At 33.4% G+C, this 8,962-nt stretch overlaps 2 long non-coding RNA genes across 2 annotated transcripts; both read left to right on the forward strand.

The window, feature by feature from the left end:
• The first annotated feature begins 2,488 nt into the window (after positions 1–2,488).
• Positions 2,489–2,999, forward strand: LOC139189574 (uncharacterized). Its single transcript, XR_011573340.1, has 3 exons — positions 2,489–2,621; positions 2,728–2,833; positions 2,961–2,999. It is a non-coding gene; the product is annotated as an uncharacterized lncRNA (long non-coding RNA).
• A 778-nt stretch (positions 3,000–3,777) lies between these two features.
• On the forward strand, positions 3,778–5,968 carry LOC139189575 (uncharacterized). Its single transcript, XR_011573341.1, has 2 exons — positions 3,778–5,278; positions 5,604–5,968. It is a non-coding gene; the product is annotated as an uncharacterized lncRNA (long non-coding RNA).
• The last annotated feature ends 2,994 nt before the right edge of the window (positions 5,969–8,962 follow it).

The raw sequence follows: 8,962 nt of genomic DNA on the forward strand, positions 1-8,962 counted from the left end.
GTGATATCCACTAGTGTAAATATTTTAAATTGACAATCAAATTAGTTCATTGTATTCATATAGGATCAAGGAGTGTAGCTGTAAAAAATCATCAAAATCGGAGTTAAAATAACCGTTAAATCGTGATTTTTCGTTTATAACCGTCGAAAAGTTTTGTCCCGTTACTTGATCTTTGAATGTTTGTTTTTTGCGATTTTTGGCATATGCGATCTTGAAGCATGTACAAACAAGTTTGACGATTGGATCGTTCAAAATAGTTTTGTACAATGTGTATCTCATCAAAACAATAGATTCACTAACACTTAGAGTTTATTTATACTTTCATTAACTATAACATAAGATTTGTGGTATCCACTTGTGTAAATGTTTTAAATTGACGATCGAATTAGTTCATTGTATTCATATAGGATCAAGGAGTGTAGCTGTAAAAAATCATCAAAATCGAAGTTAAAACTACCGTTAAATCGTGATTTTTCATTTATAAACCATCGAAAAGTTTTGTCCCGTTACTTGATCTCTGAATGTTTGTTTTTTGTGATTTTTAGCCTATACGATCTCGAATTATATAAAAACAAGTTTGACGGTTGGATCGTGGAAATTAGTTTCGTACAATGTGTTTCCCATCAAAACGATAGATTCACTAACACTTGGAGTTTATTAATACTTTCATCAAGTATAACATAAGATTTTGTGGTATGCACTTGTGTAAATGTTTTAAATTGACGATTAAATTAGTTCATTGTATTCATATAGGTTTAAAGTGTGTAGCTATAAAAAATCATCAAAATTGGAGTTAAAATAACCGTTAGATCGTGATTTTTCGTTTATAACCGTCGAAAAGTTTTGTCCATTTACTTGATCTTTGAATGTTTGTTTTTTACGATTTTGGGCGTATGCGATCTCGAAGTTTATACAGATAAGTTTGACGGTTGATCTTTAAAACTAGTTTAGTAGAATGCGTATCCCATCAAGTTGAATGGTATATATATTTATTAAGTAGTTTTAAATTTATTTATTTTGTACGTATAACACTTAAGAAATTAAATGGTATATATATATATATATTTATTTATTTATTAAGTAGCTTTAAATTTATTATTGTAGTTTGGATCAAATTTTTGTTAGAAAAATATATTATTGTGAGTTTTATGTAAAAAAAAATTAAATTTGAAGGGAATAAAGTTAAATTTTCAGTAAATTTATAATATAATTTTTTCAAAAAAAATTACCTTGCGGGACGCACAAACCAATGCGTCGCGCAAGTTGTTAAAATTTTGGCGCTCCAAGTGAAAAAAATAGGCGCTGTTTTTAAATATTTCCCAAATTACTCATAATAGAGGTGCAATTGGAAGAGTCTAGACACCACCCTATCTCTCTCACTCGGTCTCTCTCTTCCCTCTCGCTCATCTCGCCCTCTCTCTCACTCTGTCTCGCTCTTCTCTCCCACTCCGTTAGACGAAGACAAAGATGAAGGAAGACCCAGCCACTACACACTCATCTGCTCCTCCTCCGCTCCACCCTCCGTCAGAATTCCTCTCCGTTTCTCCATTCCGAAGGTCCCTTCACATCTCTCTCTCAATGTTTTGCTAGGTCTAGATTTCAATTTTAGGTACATCAAAATTGGAATTCAGATTTCAATTTTAGTTTGTGTAATTAGATTTCAATTTCTGGAAATAGGTTGCTGTAAATTTATGGGGTAGTAGAATTTGGTATGCTGTAAAGTGTTTCTTGATATTATGAATTTCTGGAAATAGGTTGCTGTAAAATTTACAGAAGTTCGTTTTGTGAATTGGGTGTATGAATGATTTGTGGGTTTTGGTTTTGCAGGAGGAAGCTTGTGGTGTGGGTAAGTTGCGGCATCGGCGGCTTGCAAATTTGATTGTGTATTGCTGTGATGGGGATGAGAGGCTGCTTGTTGCTGAGTACATGGCTACTGATACTTTGGCTAAGCATTTGTTCTACTGTATGTCAAACAAAATCTATCTTTATTTACTATTTGTCTTTCGACTTCACCTGGTTTATTAAGAATGCTATTTTTAGCTCAGCTTCTAAGATTTCTCAGTGACCCTTTTGTGAAGTACATCTAAATACATAGCTTTTTAACAAGCAAACATTGAAATGCAAGATGGTATTGACATTAGTTTTCTACAACATGACACGTTCCATTAACCTTTGTTTTTTTTTTGTTAATGGTTCGGTCATTGATCTTAGTTGGCCAGTAATCTTACGATTCTTACCTTGTAGTTTTGTTAATCCCATATGATATTAAACATTGCCTTTCATTTGGAGAAGTTGTGGCGAGGTGGTTTTTACTTTTTAGTATACTCTGGTATCTAGTGTACCAGTACTGTGCTTTTCTTTGTATTGCTATTTTATTAAGTTTTGCATAAGCAATCAATTCAATGTTTTTTGTTTTGTTCCTACAAATTGAGAATTAGTTGTTGTGTTCGTCAAAAATTAATTTTTAGGCTCTGCTTGTTTATACAGGGGAGAATCAAACCATTGAGTGGGCCATGCATTTAAGAGTGGCTCTTTATATTGCTGAAGCTTTAGATTATTGCAGTACTGAGGGCCGCCCGTTATACCACAATTTGAATGCTTATAGGGTTCTCTTTGACGAGGTATTCGATTCTCAAATTCAATCATCTTAGTTTAAAATGTGTTTTCAGTCACTTCAGTGTTCACTAGTTTTTAGGGTGATAATGTGGTATCTGAATGGACTTGTAGGATGGTGATCCTCGTCTTTCATGTTTTGGCTTGACGAGAAATAGTAGGGATGGGAAGAGTTACAACACAAATCTTGCTTACACGCCACCTAAATATTTAAGAAATGGTAATAACTTCTCTAGCCTAGATATCACCTATCCCTTTGATCATTTTTCTTGTCACTATTCTAGTTTTCCTATCTAAACTTCTGCTTGAGATATTCTGACTTTACTGGTTGTTTATTTACTTTGTAGGAAGGGTCACTCCAGAAAGTTTTGTTTGTAGCTTTGGCATGATAGGAGCATATTTATGCGCCTTAGTTAGCTAGTTCTTATGCATGTTTGTTATGTTTTCTTAGTTTAAAGTAGTATTTTAAGCTAGTTTCATGTGTTTTCAGGATTTAAGGGCATATTACATAAAATGATGCAATTTGGAGCCTTTTGGAGCAAAATAGAGCTTGGAATGGAAGTCACATACTTGGAGCCAAGGGAATGGACGAGAATGAAGATTTGAAGATTTGAGGAGTCCTAGTTGAAGAAGGATTCCTAATCAACGAAGGATTCCTAATTGAAGAAGGATTCCTAATCAACGGAGGAGTCCTAGCTAAGGATGGATTCGTAGTCAAAGATGGATTCCTAGAAGGATGAGGATTCCTACTCAAGCAAGGTTTCCTACTTGACGAAGGAGAATTAAAGTCAAAAAATCAGCTCAAGTGAAGAAATCTTATCCAAAACATCATCCATAACTTTATCTTAGCTTATCTTATCCAAACAAACCTTATCCTATCCTATCTTATCCAAATCTGAATTCATTGATATTTTAGCTGCAAAGTGGGGTTCCTAACTAGATTATAATGCTTAAAATTAGATTTCTAGAAGCCCTATCCCTGCACACATAAGGTGCCGCACCTATCCCCTTTCTAGAACTTGTTTTCCTTGCCTTGCAAGGCTTTCTAGAAGCCTTATCCACCCTATCCTTTACCTGCCGCACCTAGGAGGCCTTTTCCCATTCAAAATCTGATTGTTTTAAGCCTTTTCCTAATGGGTTTTAATTATACAAGTCCATATCTGATTCACCTAGGGTTTTAAGTGCCTATATATACTCATATAAACCCCTAGATCAGATCACCACCTCTCATACACATCAATTCACGCCAGAAATCATTCCTTGCTCTCTGCCGCACCCTTCCACCACCATATTCCATATTTTCTGCCCTAAATCATCCCTAGCCGCACCACCCATCAACCCTAAACACCATCACACATCCCCCATCCATTATACGCCATCCATAACCCCAAAGAACCTGTCCAAAGTCCAAGTGCCGCAGCAAGGAGGAAGGGAGACTCGTGGATGCACCTGCTGTCCAAATTGGATCGTCTAGGTGTTTTCTTTCCTTGGTTTTTAATGTCTAAATTTATGTATCTTTGCTTTGCGAGTATGAGGAACTAAACCCCCCTTGGCTAGGGGGGGATTCGAAACCATGATTATGCTTGCTATATGATTTGATTACTTCTAATTGCGTTTCATAAGTTGTGGATTCAATTTACTTATCTATATGAATTAAAACTGATTTGTGTATGTTGGTTGAGAGTGCACGCTTAATTTTCATGCATAAGTTTGATGCTAGAATGTAAGGGAGTTTCACCTAATAGTTATGAACTTATATTCATAAGTAGTAAAAGTTGTTGATCACAATTGCGTTAAGTGAATTCTTGGCATAAGTTTCATGCGCTTTCATAGTTACGAGTGCCTCGTCAATACTTATGATTTCCATTGAACGTAATGATCTTTGATTGTATCTCTATTATGCACTTTCATGTAGGGAACTTTTGAGGAATAATTTGGTTGCGATGCGCTTTTTCCGTCCAATTCATTGATATAAGGGAAATCTGAAAGTTAATTTAAGCGGACCTAATTAACTTGGAGTGTTGAGTATTCATGGTTTATTGAATTGCAATTAGAAATTGTTTTGTATGTAAGTATAACATGTGTGGAGAAGAACCCCTTAGCTAGCCTTCCATCCATTCACTTTCACCAAATTCGTTTTAAAATCTGCTCTAGTTTACAAAGTTTTGTTTTGTTTTTAAATTCATCCAAAATCAATTCCCCTTTATTTTGTTGAGTCATAGTAGTTAGAAATCACTTTAGTTTGTGTTTTTAAGTGTCTTAAGTCAAGTTAAAACCAATTTTCGTCCAAGTTGTGTTTATTGTTCAAAACTGCCCAGATTGTGGTTTTAAGGCAGTTTTGAGTGTTTCTGGGCTGTTTTGAGTCTTTAGGTTTGTTTTAGTGTTTTAGAGTTAGTTTTGCTTTCTTTGAGTCTAGTTTAGCGTTTTAAACTTGTTTTTACGTATTTGAGTCAGTTTTCAAGTGATTTAGCAATCCCTCATAATCCCCGGTCTAGAACGATCCCTACTTACATACTTTGCTACAATTGATAAAAAGAGGGTTTAATTTGAGTGCTAGTTAATATCATATCATGGCACCGTCCTTCTAGATATGCTTAGTGGGAAGCACATCCCTCCAAGTCATGTAAGTGGACTGCTATAAATGTGTGGCATCCACATTTTACAGGTACTATGTCCTACTCCTTTGCTTACGTATTCAAACCAGAGTCTTTAGTGTTGTACTATAGTCATGTTAGAGTGTGTCAACTTGTAATTGTTCGCTCAAAGTTGAAGTTAATTGATTACAAATAATCTTTAGTGGATCTGTTTATACTAAACTTAAGTAGTTCAAAAATAAATGTTAAACAACGTGGTACTCCTTTTGTTTCGTCAATAATGGCTCTGTTTGATAGTTTATTTCAAAGTATTTGGTATGGTATTTATTACAGCTTGTGTATTCGTTTCATGCCAACTACTCCATTTTGATGATGCAATTTACTTTGGATTTATAGCTTGTGTATATAAGGACATGTCATTGCCCTGACGGAGGAAGTGGAATCCCTATAAGATAAGATTGTGGCCCAAGAAGCAGCCTGGGATGCTCGGGAAGCCCAGATTGCTGCCCGGTTTTCGGCCCAAGACGAGAAGATGAGCCTGATCTTACGGGCCTTACAGATGTCCGGCATCCAAATCCCGATGCCAGCACCTGATCTTGCTCCACCTTTGACCTCCTAGCCGTTTCGCCCGGCCGATATCTAGTAGCCTGATGTATCAAACCTAGAAGACTACTTGTTGTAGTTTTTTTTTTTTTGTTTGGAAATCTTGTATGTACATTTTCATATATTTTATAATTAAATACTTTTTCTTGGTTTATTAATTATTGTTTAGAAATTAATTACAATATTTATTAAAAACTAAATAAAAAATATTTTTGCCAAAAAAAAAAAAAGGTTTGCGCGACGTAGGTTGTGTCGCGCAAAGTGACTTTGCGCGACGCAGCCTACATCGCGCAAAGTGACTTTGCGCGACGCATGTTTCTTCGTCATCGCACAAACCTTTCTGTCACTGCCTTGGCGTGACGGTTAGTGCGCGATGAAGGTTCGTTGTGTTAAGTTTTGCACGACATTTTTTTGACTTTGCGCGACGAAGGACCTGCGTCGCACAAAGTGTTTTTTTACTAGTGTTAATAACATAATCAAAATTTAAAACACAAACAGAACGTAATACAAATAATTTAAAACGTACTGCTTTCGAAATGTTGCTACTCAAATTGTTCATCCATGGTGATTGAAGCGAGAAGGAGAAGGGGAGAAGAGAAGGAGAAGAAGGAGAGGATAAGGAAGGGGGAAGGAATGGGGAGGGGAGAAGGTAGGGGCGCAAGGGGTTTTATTTTGTAGAATTGGTATTACTGTTGGTTAAAACCGACATCAATATGTTTCTGTAAAAAATATAAAAAAAACTTATTTGACACACTTTCCTATTGCCGTCGGATATAATCGACAACACTAAGAATGGCGGGAAATCTCTCGCCCAAAATTCCCTCCCAAATTTTTTTCACGATTTAAAAAAATAAAATAATAATTGTTTGGTTTAATATATAAATAATACGTATTTAAATAGAATACGTTTTTAAAAAATAAATAAATAAATGTTTGGTTTAATGGATAATACGTATTTAAATAAATAAATAAATGTTTGGTTTAATGGATAATACGTATTTAAATAAATAATAACCCATGTAAAATATACGATAAAGAAACAAAAAGATAATTATACAATGAAAATGTCATCACACAAACAAATATTGTCTAATCAATACTTCAAAATATAAATGAAAATTTAGGACAAATTACTTTTCTCACTTCAAAATTTTGGGCACAAATTTAATGGAGATATGCATTCTATGAAACTAGTTTCAACAACCAAACCGTCAAACTTGTTTGTATACACTACAAGACCGTATATGTAAAAAATCACAACAACAAAAAAAACATTTAGAGATTAGGTAACAGAACAAAAGTTTTCAATGGTTATAAACGAAAAAAAAAATCACAATTTAACGATTATTTTAGCTCTGATTTTGATTATTTTTTGCAGCTACACTCTTGAACTTATAAGAATGCAATGAATGAATTCGATCTTCAATTTAAAATATTTACACTAGTGGATACCACAAAATCTTATTTTATACTTAATGGAAGTATAACATTAACTCTAAATGTTTGTTAAATCTATCATTTTGATGAGATATGCATTCTACGAAACTAGTTTCAACAATCCAACCGTCAAACTTGTTTGTACACACTCTGAGATTGCATACATAAAAAATCGCAAAAAACAAACATTCAGAGATTAGGTAACGGAACAAAAGTTTTTGACGGTTATATGATTTTTTACAGTTACACTCCTTGACTCTATAAGAATGCAATGAATAAATTCGATCTTCAATTTAAAATATTTACACTAGTGGATACCACAAAATCTTATTTTATACTTAATGGAAGTTTAACATTAACTCTAAGTGTTTGTTTAATCTACCGTTTTGACGCGATATGCATTCTACAACACCTTTTTCAACGATCCAACCATCAAACTTATTTGTACACACTCCGAGATCGCATACGTAAAAAATTGTAAAAAACAACATTAAGCGATTAGGTAACGGAACAAAAGTTTTCGATGTTTATAAACAAAAATTCACAATTAACAGTTATTTTAGCTCCGATTTTGATGATTTTTTATAGCTACACTCCTGAACCCTATAAGAATGCAATGAATGAATTCGATCTTCAATTTAAAATATTTACACTAGTGGATACCACAAAATCTTTTTTATACTTAATGGAAGTATAACATTAATTCTAAGTGTTTGTTTAATCTATCGTTTTGATGCGATACACATTCTACGAAAAAAAATTCAACGATCCAACCGTCAAACTTGTTTGTACACACTCTGAGATTGCATACGTAAAAAATCGCAAAAAAAAAAAACAAACATTTAGAGATTACGTAATGGAACAAAATTTTTGAAGGTTATAAATGAAAAATCACAATTTAACGGTTATTTTAGCTTTGATTTTGATGATTTTTTACATCTGCAAATTAAAAAAAAAAAAACAAAGATTATCAAAATTATACTTATCTAATCATGATTATTCATTAAATTCAAGTTTTGTACATCTTCATACCAATTATAGCGAAAAAATAATATTAATTTAACATAAATAAATATTTAATCACCCCAAAAAAACATAAATAAGAATACAAAAGAAATTTATTTTACAAATATAACTAACAATTCCAATTTTAATCAATTAGACAATTAGAATTATAAGAAAAAATAACTAGTTCAGAAACCACTCTAGCTTCGGATTAACTAGTTTAAAGAATATATTTAATTGACTATTTGTGTCAGATATAACCGTCAGAGTTAGTTTAAAAATTTTGAAAATATTTATGTCAGATAAAACCGCCAGAGATAGTATAAAAAATTCGAGAATAATATGATATAATCTAACACATTACTTACTCATGTCGGATTTATCCGCCAGAATTGGTTAAAATTATTTAAAAAATAAATATGCTAGCTAAGGGCCCGCTTCATTATTCTTGTCATATATATCTGACAGTAATACTTTGTTATCCGACACTTTTTAAACATGTTGTCGGAAATATTTTATCCGACAGTAATAGTGTAAAACCGCTACCACTTTCTGATACATTAAGCCAATTTTGTAGTAGTGATCTAAGCGTCCTATTGCCGGAAGATGTTGATGTTATAATGGGTGGTTCTTCTTGATAAGTCCAATTCAAGTAAGTGTCTACCATCCTATTCCCGTACAAGTGATATTGAATTTGGTCCAATATCATT

The sequence above is a fragment of the Malus domestica genome, chromosome 11, assembly GCF_042453785.1.
Source record: "Malus domestica chromosome 11, GDT2T_hap1".
Taxonomy (NCBI): Eukaryota; Viridiplantae; Streptophyta; class Magnoliopsida; order Rosales; family Rosaceae; genus Malus; species Malus domestica.